This window comes from Callorhinchus milii, unplaced genomic scaffold (genome assembly GCF_018977255.1).
Source record: "Callorhinchus milii isolate IMCB2004 unplaced genomic scaffold, IMCB_Cmil_1.0 Scaffold1, whole genome shotgun sequence".
Lineage (NCBI taxonomy): Eukaryota > Metazoa > Chordata > Chondrichthyes > Chimaeriformes > Callorhinchidae > Callorhinchus > Callorhinchus milii.
In genome coordinates, this window is record NW_024704742.1 from 107,654,599 (window position 1) to 107,680,165 (window position 25,567).

Below are 25,567 nucleotides of genomic sequence, written 5' to 3' on the forward strand. Positions count from 1 at the left end.
CTGTGGTTTAGCTGAACCAGAGTCTGACCTCAGTAATAATAGGATTGTAACTGTCCTGAAAAGCAACTAAATGGAGAAGGAAGTGCAGATCTATTGAACTTCAGTTGTTTTTGTTAACCATTGGATTAATCCATCTGTAGATTCCTCAATTATTGGTACAACTGTTCCTCTCTCTTTTTGCTTGCTGTTTCAATCCACCTAGCGATAGAAATCAGTAATAATAGGTTATAATACAATATCATTTTGTCAGATGATTTATAAAATGTGACAGAAACTGGCATGACATCATCAATAACCATGCATTGTACAGATTAAACCATTTCAGGCATGGAGACATTCACAGTTATTGCAATATCTCCATTCGGGCACACTGACTTATTGAGACATAAAACCTTGTGGAAAAAATAACAAATCGTGACCCCATCAGTCTAAATTCAGTGAGGTGCCTATTCGATAGTGGTGCTAATCCTAGCTCCCACCTATAGCTTTTCTGCTTGGTTGCAATTCCAGATTCACAAAAAAAATGTGCTTTGAATAAGAAGCACTCTTCCTATCAAGATCTTGTCACAAAGTAAATATCAGTACATAGTAATTGATGAAGAAAATTTTTCCAGATGGTCTATTAAAAAATCTCATGAGCAAATTAAACTTCTCCAATCCTCACAATATAACCTGGTTAATAAAATGCTCTACATTTATTGACTCTTACAACAGCCGATTAATCCTTTGAGCACTGCGTTTTCTTTTTCTTGAATGATTTTTGGTCTGAGAATCAATTGCTGTATCCTTCAAAACAACACTCAATAGCATTGGAATGAATAAACAGGACCAGAAAATATCATTGTGCCCCAATTGCATTAAAAAAATTCCTACACTATTTATAACCCTCAATCAATTTCTTCACTGAATGACTATTTAAGACCCTTTTGAATTTGCTGTCACATTGTGCCTGAACCACATCTCTAGACAGCCTATTTCGCGTATTTTCACCATGTTGTGTAAAATAATTAAACCTAAACTATTTACTTACCTATCCTTTTCTAAGCTCCATTGCATGTTCCCATGTATTAGACTTTTAAGTAATGTGAACTATATTATATTTGGGTTCAATTTATTTAAACCTACTTTTAGAAAAAATGCACGTCTTTTGATAAATCGTTCAACTTCTTTGGTTCTCCATCCCCCATTGGCTCAAATTCAAGATTCTTGTTGTCACCTTTAAATCCCATCATCTTACCTCTGCGACCTCCTCAAATCTTACCGCCCTGGACCCTCCCTTCGCTCAGTGAGCACTGGCCTGCTTCATGTCTCCTACCCTATCTGTTTCCCGTCGGCAGACAAGCTTTCAGCCATTCTGCTCCCGCTCTCTGAGAAGAACTCCTTGCGACTCATTCCGTCCATCCCTCTTTCAAGGCATGTCTCAAAACCTACCTCTTTGGCCGACCTTTTGGTCATCTTTTCCCTCCCTACCCTTCTCAGTTCCTACCCCCCAATGTGCTTTAAGATGTCTGCCAACATGAAAGGGCTATATAAATGTAAATTGTATTGCATGATATAGTAATATAATTATATATTATATATATGACATTATCAAGAATAATCTGTTAAAAAGCTAGATTTTTGGTACCAATATTACTAATATTTCCAAATAATTGGCCCAGTTTCCATGAAAATCCAATTTATTTTCAATTACCCATCTTGTGCATGGCATCAGCAATTTAACAAATTCAACAAACACTTAATGTTCACAAGGTGAAAATGGCTGCTTTTTCAAGGCAAATAAGAATAATAGCTTATCACTTCCAAATGTAGTGCACGTTTTAAGAGTTACAGGATTTCCTCTTAAGATCAATTTAATAAGTACTTTGAAAATATAGAATCAGAACACAATGCATTAAGACTTCATTACTATTCATCCCATAATATAACTTTGACTGCTCCATCTGCAAGAAAGAACATGCTTTTTATGGCACTTTTATCAATTTACCACAAATGTTTTAAAACACTTTATAATAATTACTATCAACTGTAGTGGCTGATTTTGTAGACATACATCCCAAGCATCTTATGTACAGCAACAACAACAAATTATACTTGTATAGCACCCTTCACATCAGAAAGACGTCTCAGGGGGCAGGACAGTCAGAGGGGGTTTGGACCCGAGCTGGAAGTTGGGGTCAGGAGGGGTGGAGGGTGGGGGGGGGTTGGGGGTGGGAGGGTGGCACAGTCGAAGGGGAAGGTCTTCAGATGGGTCTTGAATGAGGCAAGAGTGGGAGTAAGGCTGAGGGATTGCGGGATAGAGTTCCAGAGGTTGGGGGCAGAGCTGCTGAATGCCCAACCACCAATGGTGCAGTGGGAAGTGCGGGGGACCTGAAGCAGGCCAGTGTCTGCCGAGCGGAAGGAGCGGACAGGCTGATATGGGGTTAGGAGGTCGGAGAGGTAAGGGGAAGCAAGACCATGGATGTTCTACAAAACAACCATGACCAATTTTACCTGGAGGATCATTAGCCAAGAAATGGGGAGAGACTCCTTTTCTCTTTCAAAGTAGCATCCTAGCATCTTAAATATCACCTGAAGAACAGGCAGACAGAAATTTAGTTTAACATCTCATCTGAAGGATAGCACCCCTAACAATACTGAACACCCTCAGTACTCCACTGAGATGTTGATTTCATCCATGAGCTCAACACCCGATATGTGTTTGAACAATCAACTTTCTGACTCAGAGGTGATACCAACTGACCCTTATCTCTTAGAATGAGATAAGATTACTCTGCAAAATGTTGTGCTTATTCAGCGAATACTGCAAGTGAGCAAATATCATTCTACCATACTTCTTTCATTCTGTATTATAATATAAACCACAATATTTATTTCACAAAATAACAATTTTGCACTTTTGTAGTACTATAAACACATATGTGCCTTCAAACCTGTCTTCTATCTTCTTCTATACTGACAATATCTGTCTTCAAGAAGGAGTTCAATAACCAATTGACGTAGAAACATGATTTATAACTCACCTGAAAGGTCTTGCATCTAGGAGTGACATGGGCATATTTGTTTTGGGGTATCTCCTATCATTTGTGAGTTATTTTCAGTTTTGCAATTTTTTTACTGTAGTTACAGCTTGTGGCTGCTGAGTCACAGAGCACCTACGTATGGCACACTCTGCAGTTACACCTGGTGGATGTGCCGGTTAACCGTGGCACTGTGGCATCCTGCGTCATAGAGCACGCACATAGCCAAGCCGCAGGAAAAAAATAAAGAACACAGACGAAGCTAAGCCACGGTAAATCCCGCAAAATTTAATTTTTAAAGTGCCGAGTCCTCCCACTGAGTTCTCCCAAAAGAAGTCCTCCCAGATGAATATAGATAAAGATGAAATGTCTGTCTTTGTGTCAATCTACATTCCATATTGGATCCTTTGGTTGCAAGCGAAGCCGATGCTTACCACCCCATGTCATCTAATTCCAAAGTAGATTGGCTAAGAAACCAGGAGAATTCTGCTCTTCATCAAAATGGTGCCATGGGATCTTCAACATTAAATTGAACAGATCTCAGTGTAATTTACAGTATGAAGTACAGCCCCTTCGCTAATCCAGCACTTTCCCAGTGGTGCACTGGAGATTCAGCCTGAATCATGCCCTTAAAGTCTCGATGTAGATTTTGAGCCTACAACTTCCTGACTTACCAACTAAGCCAAGGTAGAAAGTGCCATTATTGAAAGCAGCAATAGAGATAAACTAAATTGCAATAAGCCAGTGAGTTTAACATCATAAATTTACTAGAAATCAATATCAGTGACAGAATAGCTGAGCCAGGAGAGGACTGACTATATGGGAACTTGAGAAATTTCTTGAGTGTCCCTGTGATTGGCTCCCAATGCTTACCACCCCATGTCATCTAATTCCAAAAATCTATTTAAGCCCCAAAAATATTTTTAAATGCAATGTTTTATGCCGAACCGATTCCCCACAAATCGACACACCCACCCCTACCCATGCCTCGGTGCTCCCATTTTACTTGACAATCCTGAGCCCTTTTTGGGAGCCAGTCCGCTACTGAACTGAACACAAGTATGAGATGATTACAAAACACACAGGAAACTGAATAAAAACTGATGAGTCCTGTAGGATATTTGTTACTGGGCTCACCTTGCAAGCAAGAGACCTAGGTTTGATTCCTGGACAGGGCAAACTGTTCGGCAAGTTTCCTTACTCCACACACCTCTGTTTACCTAGCAGTAAGTATGAACTAATTTGATAGTCGATTGCCGGATTGCTTTTCCAGGGATAATAATCCCTTCAATTTTTCAACAAAAAATAATAATTTGATGACTCAGTCCATTATTGTTTCCTGTTATTCTTGATTTGGGAGTGCTGTGAATAGTAGTCTAAACACAAATAAGGTGTGTAAACATTGTATTTTACTCACATAGTGGGTAGATAAATCTCAAAGGTATTCAAAAAGAGGAGGGAGTTTTTTGGCCAACAATCCCCTCGGTAAAATTCGTCACTAACTTTATTGTGAAACAATGTTGTTAGCAAAATGCATGCCATTTTGCCTACAAATACACAATCACTACACTTTACAGAAAATGTGAAGTGCTTTAAAATGTTATAGATGCTACATCAAAAAAATTAATATTACAGCTGGTGCTCGTTGTCAGGGAAATATATTACAAAGAGTATCAAAGATTTGGCATAAATTTCCTTCCTTAACATTGTTTTGGTGTTGGGTTTCAGTCTGTAAACCAATACTGGCTGTGTTTCCCAGTATCTTGGGCGACACTGATAAATGAAATGAATCACAGATCCCAAGTGCCCAGTAAGACTGAAAACTGTTGAACACTATTGTTCCACAGGGACACACTCTGAGATAAGATTCAGGAATAACGCCAAGAAACCACATCCACTCTCACTAAAGTGTCACTCTATCAACACCTGTGAAAGAAAATCATTGCATTGATACAGACGTCTCAAAGAGTTTCACAGGATTTGTATTTTGTGGGCAACACACGGCAGCCAGTTTGCACTCAGCAATGTCCCACTAACAGCCATGGAGTGAGTGACCAATTTTGTATTTGGGGATTGTTAGCCAGGACACCAGGAGAAACTCCCTTCTCTTTTCAAATAGTGCCACTGGTTCTTTAACATCCACCTGACAGGCAGATGGAACCTCGGTTTAACGTCTCATCTGAAGGATAGGATACACAAAGGGCTGGGAAATGTATTAAAATTATTGAGTGGAGTGAGGCCATATACTCATGAGGGGCACAAGTGCAGATGAATTATGTCAGCCACTGCATTTACTGTAAAGCACTGCTAATTGATGCCCACGGAGGACATGTTGTCTATGGAGGGCAGTAGGTCAAACAGAATTGTGAAAATCTTGAGATGAATGAATATTTGGGATATTTTGCTTAATTATGTTTGGGCTTTAGGAAGTATTTATGCAGAATGTTCCCTAAAGAGATTAATGGAGAGGTAGAACAGAGCCTCTGTACGAAAGAAGCAAGCTTGATGACCTTCTCTCATTTATGATAATAATCCTTGTATTTGGCACATCATCGAAATGTCTCTAACGTTTTGCAGGATTTATTGTAAAGTGCATTTGTAGGCAGAAAAAGCAGCCAATTTGCACACAGCAATGTCCCACAAACAGCCATGAAGAAGTAGTAGGTCTTCAAATTGGATTTGAAGACAGATAAAAAGGGGTCGAGACGTAGGGATTGAGGCAGAGAGTTTCAGAGATTAAGGATGTAGTGTCTTAAGGCATGATCACTGATTTGGTGAGGAGCAGTCAGGGGATGCTCAGCTGGCCTGTATTAGCTGAGAAAAGGTGGAGAGCAGAGGAGTGGGGTATAATTAGATAATCATACCAAACAGGTATCCTCAGTACCGGCTATGATTTTATGGTACATATATGTAGCAGGTGTAACGGTGAACTAGACAGTGTCACAGAGATTAAGCCATCTGAAAGTGAATGCTGTTGATCCAATATAGTGTTTCATGCTTTGCACAACTTTATCTTTATATGGATTACCTTATCTCTTATCATTTGTTACTTTATACTTTCTTACTGTGCGCAATTGGCTGCTGCGTTTCACCCAGAAAATATACAGTCAATTCACTTTACAGCATACTCTGTAAAGTGCTTTGAGACATCTAGAAGAAGTGAAAAGTGCTATATAAAATGCAAGGATTATTATTATTTGGTTCAGCTGACTTTGACTAAGTTAACTGTTTTCAGTATTAGTATTACTTCACAGTATTTTCTGTGAAGCGCTTTGAGACATCTTGATAAGGGACTATATCAAATGCAAAGATTATTATGATTATTGTTATCTCTCAGAGCAGTTAGACAACACAATGAAACTGTAATATGAAACAGGAAAATAAATGTTAAGAGATAGGCAATAATTTTAATAAAATAAGTAATAAAATATCACTCATTCAAAATAATGGGAGTGAGTAGGGACAAGGGGAAAATTCATTGTGTGAGGAGTCACTTCATTGAGTTGGAAGAGATTGGAGGATAAGAAAATGAAACTGGAACAATATTCCCAAAGCTAAACATACCAAGTCAGGAATAGTCACATGAAAGCTCAGGATTGTTCTAAATAAAGATGCTTTTAGTGTGCAGAACACAGACTTTAAAATAAGATTGAATTTAAGGATTTTCCAAAATTCTGCACAATCTTCAATTTCAAAGCTCAGCCCATGAGGGATTCCAGGCCTCATATTTTGCTTTTAGGTTATAACTTTCCTGAAAGTATAATGGCCCTAAATCATACTGAATGATGCATTCTGTTAAAAAGTGTAACAATTAGCTCTGTAAATTCAATAAATCCTCTCTTCAGCTATCAATGAGGTCAATTGTTCAATCCTCCAACCATCAAGTGGTGGGATAAATATCTCTGGAATCGCAGTTAGATACAAAAGACAACAGGCTCTTGGATTCCTGCAAGGGTTTCTAAACACAGAGCAGCATTACCTGACTGTCATACAGTTCTGGGTCATTGCAGCAGTTTAGTATTGGATGAATCCTGTGAGAGGGTGTATGACGAAATGACTGCCAATGAATGTTTGCAAGCATGTTTTTGAAAAGTTCAGCTCCACCTAACAGAAAGTTTGTAACAAGTTTTTACAGTTTCGTTCTGTACGTGTGTGTGTGTATATATGTCCTCATTTAAAAGCCAATTGATGCCAACAATACCCATCCTTTCTGAAATGTAAAAATCAAAATGAGGAGTGGAGGAGGAAGTTATTTTTCGAGATTAGCTTCAACATTAAGAATTAAATGTTTTTTCTGCCAATTGTAAAGACCCAGGAACCACTGAAACAGAAGCTGAGACATGAGAAGTCAATAGAGTTGAAAATCCTACGAAACACTGACTTTCAAGTAATTCAATTTATAGAACATCTTAGATAAAGTGGCTAATATAGATTTTTGTTCAACACACATAAATCCATTGTCATGCTTAAGAGTATCCAAACCAGACTGAGTTTGCCACCTACACATCGATATTTTCTTGTGGATGGAATGGAGTGCATACTCTCTCCTTGGTGGGACACACCCAGAGAGTATGAGGTGCATGTCAGTGAGAGTCAAGGACTGGGAATTCCAGATTGTGCATCAGGGTATGGCTGGAGTTTAAGTAGTTAAAATATAGCTTACTACTTCAGAACACTCAAGCTTTTCCCCACTGCTTGTCCACCTAGGCCCTCCCTAGCCCTACAAGTTAGGGCTTTGGCTTGTGAGGTTAACAAGACCTGAGTGGGAAGAAGATACTCCAAGACGTGCCAATGAACCAGGTTGTTAATATGTAAGAATAACAATATGTAGCATATGCTATATTGTTTCAGAGATGATTATATCAGAACGATGAGGGAGCACTTAATTTACCTTGTTCTCTTATCTTGTTTTATTTTAAGCTCATGGTTCATTTCAGGCCAATTTCATAACATTGAGGAATAAGGGATTTATGTTTACTTTGTTTATTTAGAAGCTTAATAGCCAAGAGATTGTTACAGTGGAGTCCTGTAGCTCAGTGGTTAGAGCACTCGCTTTGCAAGTAAGAGACCTGAGTTCAATTCCAGGCAGGGCGAAACCTTGGGCAAGTTTCCTTACTCCACACGCCTAATAATAATCCCTCCAAAAAAAAAAAAAAAATTGGTCATTTTCAATCCATGACTGTTTGTGGGACATTGCTGTGCGCAATTGGCTGTCACGTTCACCCATAAATATACAGTCAATTCACTTTACAGTGTATTCTGTGAAGCGCTTTGGGACGTCTAGAAGATGTGAAAAGCGCTATATCAAATGCAAGGATTATTATTATTATTATATGAATGTCATATCTGATTGGCAGCCCAATGGCAATAAATTCTAATTATAGAGCGATTGATCTGAATGCAGGGATTAATTTTACATTACATAGAAATGCACAGAGGAGTGATTCTAAACCCTTTTGGAGCCATGATCCACCTGCAAACCGATGGCCTGTCACGACCCAGCATACAGCCCCAGCGGAAAAAACATCTGACACTCCAAACACAGCCTAAAGCACACCCATGTCTGCGTCCATAGCAGAAAGTTCCACAGAAAGAGAGCCAACAAGAGAGGAAGGCCAAGCCACTGGCAACCAAACAACCCGGCCTGAACTGCGTCAAAATTGGCAGTGGTGAATAAAGCCCAGAACACAGCTGCTCACCTCGTACAAACATGACGCAGCCCAATAAATGCAGGAGCCTGCACCAGCACAGCCTCCAAAACAGCAGAAGAACCTCTCCAAGCACAAATGTCCAAAGTTTGCCCATCACCTCTGACACAACCCGGCAACCAAATCCTAGGTTGTGACGCAAAGGTTGAGAAATCCAGGCACAAACTATACAGCACTGAAATAGGCCATTCAGGCCAACTAGTCCGTGATGGTGTTTACAACAACAAATTGCATTTATATAGCGCCATTCATCTGGGAGGACATCCCAAGACTACACTGCACATGACATTCCAACCCTCCTAATCCTCCGCTCATATCCCTCTATACGCTTCTCCCTCAACATGCAGTAATTAATAATACTACTGATAATAAACCTTGCAATTGATATACAGTAGCGCCTTATTTTCCTTTAACAAAAAAATCTTCTACATATTTTTTCACAAAAATAAATAAATATGAACAGCTCATGATATGGATTATTTTTTCTTTCTTTCAAGCTGTGAAATTTATTTTCCCATTAGTGGAATAAAGATTTATATGGAAAAAATCACTTTTTATTTGACAGCAAAAAGGCAGATTAATATTCCACATAGTTAAAATGCCAGCAATTAATTTCACCACTGCTTCTATTTGTAAAAAGAGTGTAGACTGCTGGAAATATAACTGAGAGGTTTCACTGTTAAGAATTCTCCTCAGGGACTGTGTTCGAGGAGAGTCTCACATTGGCCACAGTGGTTTTCAATGTCACACTGTTTATGCCAACAGAATGGTCAGCAGTAACTTGACTTGCAGTGGGTAAAAAAGGATAGCAGATGTAGCATAGCAGCAGATTGATGGCACAGTCAACCATGGAGTCCCCAGCCAGCCTGGGTACTGTGAAGCAAAAATATAATGTTACTAAACAGCTGGTTGAAGCCACTCTGCACAGCATCAGTTTTTGATTGCCTGTGATTTCAAGCACTTTCGCTTCCGCTCTCTCAAAATTTGGAGTCGACTGGAAAGCTCAGGACTCCTGAGGTTCACGGTTTATGACCTCACAGATGCATACCTTTCCAAGGAATGTATCAGGACTTTTTTTTCTCTCTGTTATATGAGGAACATAATAATAATAATCCTTGAATTTGACATCTCAAAGTGCTTCACAGAATAGACTGTAAAGTGAATTGACTGGATTTGCGGGCGAAACGCGACAGCCAATTGCGCACAGTAGTGTCCCACAAACAGTCGTGGATTAAAAATGACCAATTTATTATTATTTTGTTTTTTGGAGGGATTACTATTAGGCGTGTGCAGTAAGGAAACTTGCCCAAGGTTTCGCCCTGCCGGGAATTGAACCCAGATGTCTCGCTTGGCAGGAAGTACAACATGACAATGATGGATAAAATGCATTGGGGTCTAAAAATCAATATAATGGTGGTTGGGGAGGGGGAGGGACGGCGGGGAGGAGGGAGGGTGTAATCACAAACCACATTATAACAGTACTGCTAAAAGCTGTTTTACAGACAGACGGATCACTTCCTGTCCTTAAATAAAGAGTTCCTGGTTGTGAGGTTGCCATCAACATCATTTCCATTCACCAAACACATGAATGTTCTGGAATTGACATTGACAATGATCTAACGATCTGCAAGTTGGCTTTCTGAGTTTGAGACTGGCCAGCATGTACTAGATTCCTGCACTCTAATGGAGTTTTACTCTGTTTGTAGACTGCATTTATTGCTTTAACTACAGCTTGTGGTGTATGATTTGTGATTTTAAAATTCAAAAAAAGAACTAAGGCCACTGTTTTTTTGAATTCTCCACTTTTGATAAACATCATAAAAAGGCTAGCACTTTGCATGTTAGCTTTTTGTCACATTATTCAAGCCTTTCCTCTGCCAAAGCAAAGATCCAAACGCCAAGCAAACTATTGTTTATCTGTTTTCACTGAAATTGATAAGATCAAGTGATCTGCTTCAAATTTACGAATGGTTTTTGTCAGGGTTAATGGAGAGCCTATACCCAATGATTGGTAGATAAGTAACAAGAGGACATAAATTGAAGATTATTAACAGAAGAAAAAAAATGCAGATTAAAAGAATTTTCTTAGTATGCGGAATGGAGTGTTGAGGTGTATTGCATTGTTCGAGGTGCTGTCACTCGAATGAGATGTTAAATCAACAACAACAATAACAGCTTACAACAACAAACAAAACAACAACAAAATTACATTTGTATAGCACCTTTCATGTCGGGAGGACATCCCAAGGAGCTGGACATACAGAGTTTCGGACCCAAGCTGGGGGTCTTGAGATGGGCCTTAAAGGAGGGGGCGAGGCAGAGAGACTGTGGGATGGAGTTCCAGAGGGTGGAGGCAGTGTGACAGAAGGCCCGCCTGCTAATAGTGGGGCAAGCGAGGAGGGTTATGTGAAGCAGGCCGGAGGCCACTGAGCGGGGCGAGTGAGCAAGAATGGTAGGGGGTTAGGAGGTCGCAGAGGTAGGGGGGAGCAAGGCCATGGAGGGCTTTGAAGGTGAAAGTGAAGGTGATTACATTTGTATAGCGCAAGGTGCTGGGCCCATCTGCCTGTTTAGGAGGATATTAAAGATGCCATGCCATTGTTCAAAAAGGGAAGAGAGTTTCTCCTGGTGTCCTAGCCAACAATCCTCTAAATTAAATAGGTTATTCATTTCATAGCTGTTTCTGGGACATTGCTGTGTGCAAATTGGCTGCATTCTCTTACAAATACATAGTCATTACATTTTACAATAAAATCCTGTGAAGCATTTTGAGATGTCTCAACAAAGTGATAAGGCTCTATACTAAATGCAAGAATTATATTATTATCTTATATATTGTTATATAGTTGAATCCATTGGGAGAGTTTGAACTAGTACAGATACGATGGGCTGCATAGTAAACCTGATGTGATTCTAAGGTAAGAGTAATCAGTCTATCCGTCTAGCCAGGACAAATGGAAATAACGGAAGAGATCACTTGCCCTATGGTCCAGTGAATCTGGAAGATAATAATAATAATAATAATAATAATAATCCTTGCATTTGATATAGCGCTTTTCATGTCGGGAGGACGTCCCAAAGCGCTTCACACAATATACCGTAAAGTGAATTGACTGTATATTTGTGGGCGAACGTGGCAGCCAATTGCGCACAGCAATGTCCCACCAACAGTCGTAGATTGAAAATGACCAATTTATTATTGTTTTTGGTTTTGGAGGGATTATTATTAGGCTCTGTGTGGAGTAAGGAAACTTGCCCAAGGTTTCGCCCTCTGCCTGGAATTGAACTCAGGTCTCTCACTTGCAAAGCGAGTGCTCTAACCACTGAGCTACAGGACTCCACAAGATAAAACACTGCCTCATGTACATAATAATATAACGATAATAATCCTTGTACTGGATATTGCACCATACTGGATCATCAAGACGTCTCAAAGGCATTTCGCAAGATTTTACTGGATAATACGCTGTATTTCCTAGGTGAATGCAGCAGTCAATTTGCAACCAGCAAGGTCCTACAAACAGCCATGAAGTAAATGACCAATTTTTATCTGTAAGTTTGTTGGCAAGGACACCAGAAGAAATTCTTTGCTCATTTTGAATAGTGCCAACTTTCAATTGAACAAGCAGATGGGGTGTATATTTTCCTCACTATTTTTAGTTTAAAGAATCTATCCATTTTGGAGAACTAGCAATTGTTTTGAGGTCTGAATTACAAGAGCTGTTGCCAAGTCTTTTAGCTAGCAGTAATAGATGGCTATTTAAATTATATATTGATAGTCAAGTTACAGTTTGCTTTCTGCTGCTGAAGTCAAAAATAAAGTCTGACTCATCACAAAGGTCAGATGGTTCATTTCTTGTTGTTAGGGTGAAAAATCTGTATGATTGCATTTAACCTTAATTGAACGTCTTAATTTACCACCAACAGCAAATCAAAGTTTAGACAAAGGCTGTAATTAAATGTTAATACTCTCCATTTACCCCCAAGTATCTTTAACACCCACAGGTTAGGTGACTTCACCTATCAGGTGCATGAGGATGTGTCAATTAACATCTAAAAGTCAGCTGTATAGCCTGATGCTTACTTCTTTAATGAACGTTTGATCCCATAGTTGTTACTTTTTGCGCCAGTCGCTATATTCAAGGTTTTCTTAGTCAGCTGGATGTCTGATACCTGCAAGAATCTTTTACGATGCTTAATGTATACCAACCTAATTACAAAGAGTCCCACATATGCATGGATATTCCCCTTTGTCTGGAATGGAGTGTGCACCCTCTCATAATGGGTTGCAATGGAGGCAGGAATGAGATCAACCTTGCCTCTCCTCTCACCTCAACCTCCACGGCGCTGTCCTTGACTGGTTCAGATCATACCTCTCACATTGCCTGCACTTCATCTCCACAAACGGCTCCTCCTCTAGCCCCCGGACCATCTTGTGCGGCATTCTTCAGAGCTCTGTCGTTGGTCCTCTCCTCTTCAACATCTATATGCTCCCTCTTGGTGACATCATCTGCAGACATCGGGTCAACTTCCACATTTATGCAAATGACATTCCAACTTTATCTCTCTGCCTCCACCCTTGACTCCAGGGCCACTGCTGTGCTGACAGAATGTCTGTCAGACATCAAGTCCTGGATGAGAGCTAACTTTCTTCAGTTAAACATCAACAAGATCGAGGCTCTCCTGATTGGCTCCCGTCAGCGCCTCCTCACCTCAGACGCTGACAGCATCACCATCCATGGTTGCACACTCCACCTCACTGAGCCAGTCCAGATCCTTGGGGTCTTGTTCGACCCTCAACTATCCTTTCTACTCCACATCTGCGCCATTACCCGCTCTGCCTTCCCCCACCTCGACAACGTCACCCGGCTCCACCAATGTCTCACACCGCAGGCTGCCGAAACCCTTATACATACTTTCATTACATTGAGGCTCAAACTCATTGCTTGTCGGCCTCTCCAACTCCTCCCTCCACAGGCTGAACATCATCCAGAACTCTGCGGTCCGTGTCCTCTCTCGTGCTTGGCTCTGGAACCCTATCATCCCCATCCTTGCCTAACTACACTGGCTTCCCATCAAAGCCCCCGATGGTCTTGTTCCCCCTACCTCTGCGACCTCCTAACCCCCTGCCATCCTGTTTGCTCCCTCCACTCAGCAGGCTCTGGCCTGCTTCACGTCCCCTGTCTTGCTCACCCCACTATTGACAGACGGGCCTTCTGCCACTCTGCCCCCACCCTCTGGAATGCCATCTCGCAGTCCTTCTGCCTCGCCCCCTCCCTTGCCACCTTCAAGACCCATCTCAAGGCCCTCCCCCTCGACCGTGCTTTCGATCTCAATGCTTCCCCCCCTGCCCTCCACCCTCTCCCACCCCGACCCCCAGCTTGGGTCCAAAACAGAACAGATGCAAAATGAAGCCTCCTCTTCTCTGTTACTACAATTTGATTCAATCCCTGATCTCCGAGAAGGAAAAAAAGAACTGTTGGCCAGCATAAAATTTCACCATCCTGTAGTTTCTCAGAATGTGATTTGTATCTTGAACGTATAATTTCACGGAGCGAATGTTTTTGTCTGAAGTACTGAGTCAATGTCTTTTGATGAAAACTTCAAGCTGATTTCCAAGATAAAGTCCACAGTGCATTGAGGAAACGTGTCATGGATTTGATAAGCTGTTCTCTTGTGGTGCATTGCAAGTTAAACATATGGAAATCACTCGTGCCATCTGCCGTTCTAGGCCATGCTTGTGTGAAGCTGATTTATTTTTAGAAAGCTTTAGAGGGCACTGTGAATCTATTAAGGGATGGGTGAAATATTTTATGAACATCCAGCCCTAATTTAAATAGGCATGTTTAACAGGTGGCCAGAAACCTCAAACACATTCACTGCAAGTGAATCCAAAATGATGATAAATATCATAGTACAAATGATAAAAAATGTTTCCAGCAAACTTTAAGGTGAAACTTGCAATGTTTTATAAGATAGCAAGTAAGTCCCAGAAACAAAGGAACTCATTATTTTCCAAAGTGATTGTCTTGTTTTCCACAAATACTGAATCGCTTTTTATTAAGACAACCCTAAATTTGGTCCATTTCAACACCTTTTAACCCACTGAATAAAATAGGTCCAAATGGGGCAAATGTACATTCCCTTTGAGACATTTGAGTGCTGTTTGTCTGATTCCTTGATTATTTTGTTTATCTTGCTTTCTCCCCACCTTCAATTTAATTTTCTTGCACTGCACGTTTTCTGGTCAAGAGATGAGCTGTAGACCTCTACCAAGCTCTACCAATCCATCGTATTAAGTTTATGTGTCAATGTTTTATTTTTCCAAGTGTATAAGTCCCACATGAGCACAGCTGAGATGGGGAATTTAACGTGTAAGGAATCACAGCCAGCTACACTTCAGAACCAGCTGATTTGTCACTGTAAGTGAATTGAATTCCCTGGCAACATAAAAATGTAAAATGCAAATTCTCGTATTTATGATACTGAGCAGTGTTCTACTGGCATCATTTTATCTGTACCCTATAAAGCATAAGTTCTAAATTATTATCTATTGACTGTTGGAATAGTAATGTTATACAGTATACTAAATTGTTCCATACAAATGTAACTTATAATAATATAATAATAATCCTTGCATTCAATATAGCACCTTATCATGTCTTTGAGACATCTCAAAGCGCTTCACAGAATATACTGTCAAGTGAATTGACTGTATGTTTCGTGAGCGAAACGCGGCAGTCAATTGCACACAGCAGTGTCCCACAAGCAGTCATGGATTGAGTGACCAAATCATTATTTATTTTTTATTATTCTTTTGAAGTATTTGAATTATTACCCCGGAAATGCGATTCGCCAAACGACCAACAACCAGGTTCCTAAATTATATATTAAAACCGGGACAAAGAGAAGAAACTTGATCTGTTTTAGGACATTGAAATGAAACAGCTTCACATTTTATAATTTATTAACTACATACAGTGAGTTAATACGTAGTTTTATGGACATTATTCTTCCCCCCATTAACAGACAAGGGTGGAGGAGAGGAGAGACAATTCCACACTGTGTTCAGATTGAATTTTAAACCCAGATCCAAATTCCAAAACAGCAGCATCAAGCAGGATCTAAAATATGTTCTTTTTAAAAAACTGAAATGAAGCAAGGCCAAAGGATCATTTGGTCCATCAAGCCTACTCAAATTTAACATTAGCATAATACTTTGGATTGTTTTGACAGAATATTTCTCAGGCTGCATTATAGATCTGACTCAGGTCTCAGGCTGGCTCAGATAGAAGATGCACTCCCACCTCTGTGTCAGAAGGTTGTACATTCAACCACCGTTGAAACTTTGATCTTACAGCCTGAGCTAATATACTACGAAGCTAACTTATTAGTAAAGGAGCGCAGCATCAGAGGTGCTGATGCATCATTCCGATGAGATTTTAAACCTAGGATTTGTCTGCCTATTCAGATAGATGTTAAAATTCCCATGACAGAATTCAAAAAGAACAAGGAGTTTCTCCCAGCTTCCTAGCCAACAATCCTGTGAATAAAAACAGAGAGAGCCGGGAAAACTCAGCAGGTCAGGCAGCATCTATGGAGAAAGGAAACTCTTCTTTGTCTTCCTTGTCCTGCCTCCCCCTCTCAACGTATCCTTTACAACCTCTCCCTCCCAACATGCCCCAGTTCTGACGAAGGGTCGTGGACCTGAAACGTTGACTCACTTTCCTTTCTCCATAGATGCTGCCTGATCTGCTGAGTTTTCCCAACTCTCTCTGACCTTATTCATTACGCTATTATGTGGTACCTTATCCGAACGCCTTTTGGAAATCCAAATATATTAAATCTACCGCATTACCCTTGTCTACTCTTTCTGTTACCTCTTCAAAGAATTTAATGCGGTTGGTCAAGCATTACCTTCCTTTTTGAAATCCGCATTGACTATTCTTTATTATGTTTTCCATTTCTGGATGTTTTTCTATTACCTCCTTCCACTCATGTTCCCTCCTTTCAGCATTCCAATCGGCAGTTTTGCTGGGAACCTTGCCCTCAACTGCCAGAGATACTGTCGAAAAATTTAAGATAGCTGTCAAAAGAACCAGAGGGAATATCAGGCAAATTTTTTTCACACAGTGAGTTGTTTGGATATGGAATGCACTGCCTGAAAGGGGGTGGAAGCAGATGCGGTAACAACTTTCAAGAGAAAAGTGGATAAATATTTGGGGAGGACAAACTTTCTAGGCTATGGGGAAAGCGCGGAGGAGTGGGATTAATTTGGACAGCTTTTTCAAGAGCTGGCACGGGAACGATGGGCCAAATGGCCTCCTTCTGTGCTGAATAATTCTATGGTTCAATGTTTCTATGAGTTCCTGTTGGACAATTGTGCCTGTAGATTGGCCATCATTGTCTTTATCAGGCCTGCATTTTTCCAACCTCTCCCTGAGTGACAATTTCATGATGTTCAGAACCACTCGTGGACAATGGAACATTTCTCCCCTTGGAAAGCTCTGTTTCAAAATTGGAAAGATGTCATCAAGAATAATAATAATAATCTTTGCATTTGATATAGCGCCTTATCATGTCGTCGAGACGCCTCAAAACATTTGATAGAATTTACTGTAAAGTGAATTGACTGTAAATAATCAATAATAACATTATTAATTAAAATTATCAAAACTGTAAATAATCAACAATAAACTGAATATGCTTATTTGCAGGATAGTGGACCTCAACTTAACAGTGTTCCTTAATACTATGCCTGCAGGGTAAGGAAAATCCATGTAATATGACAGAATTCCACTGGTAAAGAGCAACCATCCTTTGGATTAGATGTTAAACCAAGGTCCCATCTGTGCCTGTTCAGGTGGCTGTTAAAGATCCCATGGCATTATTTGAAAAGAGAAGGAAGTTTCTCTCTCCCAGTGTCCTGGACAACAATCCCACAAATAAAATTGATCACTCACTGCATGGCTGTTTGTGGGACATTGCTATGCACAACCAACTGCTGCAATTGCTTTTGAATACCCAGGCTATCCACTTTATAGTATCCTTTGAAACATCCTGCTGATGTGATAAGCCGATATATCAAATGTAAGGATTATTATTATTATTATTATTATCATTATTATTATTATTATGCTCCTTTGAAGGTGGGAATGTTGAATTCAAAACTGGACAATGATATAATATCCCTGATGTGTGAAGACACTTACCAGGCTTGATTGAGCATGCCATTGATACTTAATTAGGCAGTCATTGTAGCCCTACTTCTCTTGGTATAATAACAGCCTTAACTTGAAGAAAAATTAATTTCCGTCTTACATTAATAGTATTTATGCCTAACAAAGACAAATGCATTTCCTTATTTATTACGTTCTTCAGGATTCCCTGAAGACCTCACTAACCTTAAATATTTGTAAAATTGCGTTAGAAGCAAGTTTCAGAAACACTGTCAGATGTGGAGCATATGAATAAGGAGAAAAATAGCACAAAGTTGCACAAACTGGACTAAAAGACAAACAACGTGATGGAATTCACTAAAGGGAAGGGAATAAGGGAGAAACTGCCTGACAAATGAGTTTGCATTTGATTAATAGAATATGAGGGCATTGCTAATTTTGCTAGACAGCATTATAGTACGTTAAGAAGATCAATAGTTTCCTTGGACTGTTACAAAACACATTTTTCTGCAGTTGGAGCTGCCTTACTTCTGATGGATGAGTTGAGGCAGTGTTGTGTAGTGGAGCACCAATCCATAATCTTGCACATTTTGGGAGTATATAAGCACTGAACGTTTTTTTAAAGTCTTCATGCAAATCACACGAAGTGGCATTTGGCCTGAAGTACTACTAACTGATGCATAATGCATAAAATTATATTGTTTTAATTAAATACTCATGATTCTAGACGTCATCGTTAGACTTAAAATTCTGTTCAACTCGTTATTAACAAAGTAAGAAAGAACAAGATTTTGGGAGACATCCCCCCCCACTCAGGATTTCCTCTGATGTAGGCATTTAGCAGTCATTTCCCTCTGATTCCAGTAATGTACAAATATGACTAATGGGAATGGACATAAAGAGCAAACACTTCATTGGAGAACAAAGAAGAGTATTGATTACCATCATTCAGGAATTCCAAAATGCTTTTGGGAGTGGATGTGCATGCATTTTTCCATCTGCAGAATATATGCATGTTATTTTCTCCCTTTGTCTTAGCCAACGATGCCCAACAACATAATAGGTCACTTTATCAAATGCAAGGATTATTTATTTTCTATTATTATTATTTTAAGGTTCTGCAATCTTAATTGTCGCTAGGGAAGAGGGCAGTGAGAATTGAGTTTGTGTTCTGTTTATACTTGCCTGATTTTTCTTTGTTTTATGAAAAAAAGGCATAGTGAATAGCTGAGTAAAACAAATCAATTATTTATTCAATATGAACAAAATAAACAAAATAAATTTTAAAAAGGGCAGATTGACTTTTTATATAAAAATATAAAAAACAAGGCAATCTGTTTATTTATATAATTCTTTTTTAAAAATGGCAATCCACCTTAATATTATATTGAAAATGTAAACACAAAATTACTGACTGGTTTTGAATTAAATATGAAAAAGAAATATATTTTTCCATAAAATCTAAAGTAGAATTAAATAGCACAAAAGGAGACCATTTGGCCCATTGTGTCTATGGCGGCTCTTTTAAAAGAACTATCCAAATCAATCCCACTCCCCAGCTCTCTCCCCATAGCCCTGCAAACTTGTCCTCCCCAAATAATTATCTACTTCTCTCTTAAAAGTTGTTATTGAATTGGCTTCCACCACTCTTTCAGGCATATACACATACGCCTTTGTGTTTTATCCATATATATACATATATGCATATATACATACCTAATAGTGTGCCTAGAATCGGTGTAATATGATGTGTCTTTCCTCCTACACACTAACTGGGCACTTCTTTGTGGTGGTGTTCCGACATCCTGACGGCCCACAGTGGGTCTTGTGTGGGGGTTGCAGTGATTGACTCCAGTGGATCACTTCATGGCTGTTTTCTGTGAGAAAATTGACTACTGATTCGTCTACAAATACACAGTCACTACACTTTACAGTAATTCATTTGAAGCCCTTGGAGATATCCTCTTAACATAAAAGGTGCTATTATAATATCTGTCCATGCAGTAGGGTGGTAAATGGAGCAGTGTCTGGTGCACTTTGAAGGCTCGATGTACCCTCCCGGGTACCTGCAGATACCCAGGAGGGTTGACGGAGAGCAGGAGCCTAACCTCACACCCTGTCAAATGGTCCAATGCGTCCACAAAGTTGGATTGACCTGGTGGTGGGAGTTGGAATTGGCCACATGCCAGCTACATCAGCTTGTTCTGCAAAAAGTTAGCATTTTTTAGATGCCCTTCACTTCAGAGCGAGTGCCTTCATTGTATGTTGAATTCACAATGTTTTCTCCTCTTCTAACACTGCCTGTTTTGTCTTTGTCTTTTTGGTCTATTGTTTCCTCTTCAACTCTTTGCACTCAATGTTACACCCTTTTGTTCAGTAGGCAGCTGCTCTGTTCAGTCTTGTTTTGTCTTCTTTGTCTTTCTTTCTTCTTGACATGCCAAACTCACTGAAACCTGATCTCAATCACTGACCCATCCATCTGCCAAGGTTCCTCAATTGCTGACTGACACCTACTTTCAGCTTAAATGTGTTATTCACTGGAATAGTGAAAAGCTTAATAGGAAATAAAAGCAGAAAATGCTGTAGATCCACAAAAGGTCAATTAGTATCTGAAGGAGGAAGACACGTTAACATTTCAAGCAGGATCCTTTATCTGCCTTCAGCTAAACATGATTTGTTATTCTCCTTAAGATGCCAAATTAGCTGTTGTGGAATTTTGGTATTTCCTGGTTTTATTTTAGATTTTTAGCATCTGCAGTTTTTTCAAACTGAGACAAACAGGGAAAATTGGTCAAAAAGTAAACCTGCAGACAGCAGAGAAGCATACACACAAATACACCAACAAATTACACACAAGGAATAAGAACCCAGTTGGGAATGATGCAGTGCTAAAGAAATTAAGGTCAGGAATGAGAAAAGGCAATAGACCAAGGAAGCAGTAACAGATAGAGTAATAAGAAACAAGATCATGTGTTCAGGAAAAAGATTAATATCAAGATTTAAGAGTCTGGGTATTAAAGGTAAAGTGATAGAGCAGATAGGGGGATGGCTAAGGGATAGAGTGCAGAGAGTGGAAAACAGTGGCTGTTTCACAGACTGGCAGGATACAACTGATAGTTTGCCCCAAGGTGTTTTTTTAAACAAAATACATTAATGATTTGAGTGGGGACATAAAGAGGGATTACATCCAAGTTTGCTGATGATACTAAATTCGAAAGATTGTCAAATTGTGAGAATAATTGTGAGAGTGAGAATAAGTCATTGTTAGGCTAGAGAAACGATGGTCAGACAACAACACCTTGCAATTATATAGCGCTCTTCAAGCGGGGTAGCATCCCAGAGCACTTGACAGTGGCGGAGTCTGACACCGAGCTAGGGGGAGATGGCGGGGGGAGATGATTGTAAGATCGATCAAAAAGGAAGGTCTTTAGGCGGCATTTGAAAGTGGGGAGGGAGGGGGCAAGGTGGAAGGGTTGAGGGAGAGCAGACTGATAAATGGAAAGCTGATAAAACTTCCAACAAAACAGTCACTAATTGTGATAGAAATTACTTTGAAGTCCTTTAAAACACTTGAATGCTGTAGGTGCTATAAAAACAAAAAAATCATTCATTCATTCATTCATTCATTTATTCAAGTAGTGCATTTTGGGAAGAAAATAAAACAAGTGGAATTACACAAGAAAGGCTTCCTTCTGCGCTGTGCTGAAAATGTCAATATTTCTATGAAAGTCAAGAATAAGCTCACAAAAGTGAAAAGTGAAGGGACACAAATATTAATATACTTTTTCATACTGAATCTGTTAGTACTCAACACCACAGGGACAAACCAACAATGGAAACCAGAACAGCTAGGGTGCAGGGGAGATTTACGAGGATGGTACCAGGAATGAGGGACCTTGATTATGAGGAAAGGCGAGAGAGGCTGGGATTATTCTCATTGGAGCTGAGAAGGTTACGAGGACACCTAATAGAGGTTTCAAAATCAAGAGGGGATTTGATAGGTTAGAAAGGGAAAAACTGTTTCCACTGGTGGGTGTGTCGGTGACTTGAGGTCACAGATTCAAAATAGTTTCTAAAAGAAGCAGAGGGAAGGTGAGAAGAATTTTTTTCACGCAGCGAGTTGTTCGAATCTGGAACGCATTGCCTGAAAGGTTGGTGGAGGCCGATTCAATAACTACTTTTAAAAACGCGGTGGACGGGTATTTGAGGAGGACGGGTTTGCAGGGTTATGGGGAAAGGGCTGGGGAGTGGGATTGACATTAATTGCTCTATTCAAAGAGCCATAACAAACTCAATGGGCCGAATGGCCTCTTTTGGTGCTGTACGATTCTATGATTCTTTGATTCTATGCTTCTATGACTGAAGCAAAGTATTTTTTGCTGATTTTCACTGGAAGCTGTGATACTGCGATTTAATTGCATTTTTCTCTATAGGTTTCCACAAGACCCAAGAAGACATCCTTCTCCCAGGCTACTAATAGCAATCTGTAATCAACAGCAGGACTGACCTGAGGTGATTGTTTGTTGCTTTCTCTTCCCTCCCTGAAGAGCATTCAATCTTCAATCTTGCTTCTGCTGTCTGAAGGTATGACTGGGATCAGAAGCAGCAATTCTCTGTGGATCAGCTTACCTAGGACACATGCACATTGCAGCAACATTACCTCCCTTTGGTACAGAACCATTTTATTTGCACTGCCATGAAAAACAATAGATAGGGGAAAAACAAAAAAAGATATATTACAGAGCATTTTATTTAAATTGTTAATTTCTTGCTATTATTTAAGTGTTGCTAAAAACATTAGACCTAGCTAACCAGGAACCAATATACAACATGATAACATAATTTGATTGATGTATTTTTACAAGGAACCGTTGCTTTAATATAATGTTTTAATTCATTCATTAATACAACAACAACAACAACAACAACAGCAACAAGATTCCATTTATAGAGCGCCTTTCACGTTGGGAGGACGTCCCAAGGCGCTGGACAGTTGGGTCAGGACCCGAGCAGGGGGGAAATGGTCAGGGTGGGGGGAGGGAAGGGAGGGAGTGAGGAAGGGGTAGAGAGTCGAGAGGAGAGCTGAAGGCACGGTCAAAGAGAAAGGTCTTGAGACCGGCCTTGAAGGAGGAAAGGGAGGAAGCGGCGAAGGCACTGGTGGATGGAGTTCTGCCACTACCTCACCCCTCAGGCCACTGAAACTCTTGTTCACGCCTTCATCACCCCCAGACTCCACTATACAAACACCCTGCTTGTCGGCCTTCCAAACTCCTCCCTCCACAGGCTGCAGATAATCCAGAACTCTGCAGCCCGTGTCCTTTCCTGCACAAAACTCCGTGACCCCATCACCCCCATTCTTGCCCAACTCCATTGGCTCCCTATCCTTCAGAGGATCCAGTACAAGTTCCTGGTCTTCACCTACAAAGCCTTCCATGGCCTCGCCCCACCCTACCTCTGTGACCTCCTAAACCCCTATCAACCCGCCCGCTCCCTCCGCTCAGTTGGCTCCGGCCTGCTCCACGTCTCCCGACCCACCCGCCCCACCATTGGCAGGAGAGCCTTTAGCCACTCTTGGCCCAACTTCTGGAATTCCATCCCCCAGTCACTCCGCCTCATCCCCTCCTTAGCCTCCTTCAAGTCCTGCCTCAAGACCCTCCTCTTCGACCATGCCATCGGTCACCCCCCTTCCCCTCCTCTCCCTTCTCCCTTCCTGACCCCAGCGCCGTCCAGCGCCTTGGGACATCCTCCCGACGTGAAAGGCGCTACACAAATGTAATCTTATTGTTGTTGTTGGTAAGAAGAAAAACCTTGTATTTTTGTGGTGCCCTTCAAGCAGGATAGTGTCTCAGACACTAACAGTTCCAGTTATCGATTATCATCTCTATATAAAAAAATCTGTGCATGTGTCTGTCACTAACCCTTGCCCTCTAGTCCTTCTTCTGAAAACATTATTCTGGGATTACTTTCTCTGTCACATTTTTGTATGTTTTATGCAGACATCTTTTATGGTTCAATATGCCCTTGTTAGTCCTCATATCATAGCTCATCCTTCTAACATTGGGGATCAGTTTCATTGCTCTTCTTTACACTGTCTCTGAGTCCCGGGCAGATCTCTGATACTGTAGTGACAGGAACAACTGGGCATATTCCAGGTTCAGCATAACCAGAGCAGTGTACAGCTTAAACTTGACATTTGGGATCTGAGCTGAACTGAGCCCCACCACTGGCAGGCGGGCCTTCTAGCACTCTGCCCCCACCCTCTGGAACTCTATCCTACAGTCGCTCTGCCTATCTATCCTCCCTTGCCTCCTTCAAGACCCATCTCAAGACCTTCCTCTTCGACTGTGCTTTTGATCACCCTGCTTCCCCCCCTTGCCTTCCACCCTCCCCAATCCTAACCCCCAACTGGGGTCTGAAGCTCTGACTGTCCAGCGCCTTGGGATGTCCTCCCGAAATGAAAGGCCTTATACAATTTTGTTCTTGTATTTTGTTGAACTGATGTGGCAGTGTAACCAGAAAATTGTAATCTTTTTTAATTGTCACCCCACACTGTTAGAATAAGATGAGCGATGACTCCGCCACCATCTCCAGGTCTCTTTCAACTTCTCCCTTGTAAGGCTCTTTCCTTTGTCTGATGCCTAGTACTACCTGCTTCAGTTCCCTTTTTAATACAAAAGGAAACAGCAAACTGTCTGACGCTTGACTTGTCCTCCACGGGTGGTCAAAGATAAAAGTATAAATGTAGAGGGCACAGATAACCTTTGCAATCACTGTTTGTGGTTGAACCATCCCTACAAGTCTTCATGAAGCATGTGACACAACTTGATCATAGTCTCCTTGGATACCTCAGCCCTTTCAGGCACTGTCATTATTCAGAACTCTGCAGCTCGTGTCCTCTTCCGCACCAAACTCCGTGAACCTATCACTTCCATTCTCACTCGGCTCCACTGGCTCCCCACCTCCCAGAGGATAGAGTTCAAAATCCTCGCCCTTGCTTTCAAAGCCCTACATGGTCTTGCTCCTCCTACCTCTGTGACCTGGTAACCCCATATCAACCTGTCCGTTCCTTCCGCTCCGTAGGATGTGGCCTGCTCCGTGTCCCCTGCCCACCCCACCATTGTTGTCAATCCTTCAGGATTTCTAGCCCCACCCCTTGGAACTCCTTCCCACATTTCCCTCATCATTTCCTATCTCCTTATCCCCTCCCTTGCCTCCTTCAAAGCCCGTCTTAGACCCTCCTCTTCAACCGTGCCTTTGGCCACTCTCCCTACCCTCCACCCTTCCTATCCCCAACCCTCAGCTCAGATGAATCTTTGACTGCCCAGCGGCCTGGGACATCCTCCCAATGTCAAATGCGCTATACAAATGTAATTTGTTGTTATTCTTGTCATGGTCAGGTATCTTACAGTATTGCAATACCCCTACTGACTGGGTATAGTTCCTACTGTTCCTCATAAGTCTCCAATCATCTCAATGCTCCAGCCTCCTCCACCTTCCTCACATACATATCCCTGGTACATTAATTGCAACTACGTTCCAGCTCTCTCACAAAGATCTTGTACTCTTCACTGATCATAATGCTCTCCATTTACTCAGAACTCTTTACCTTTGTTCTCCTCACCAATTACAGGTCTGACCTGAAGTCAAAACTCTAGTATTCGAT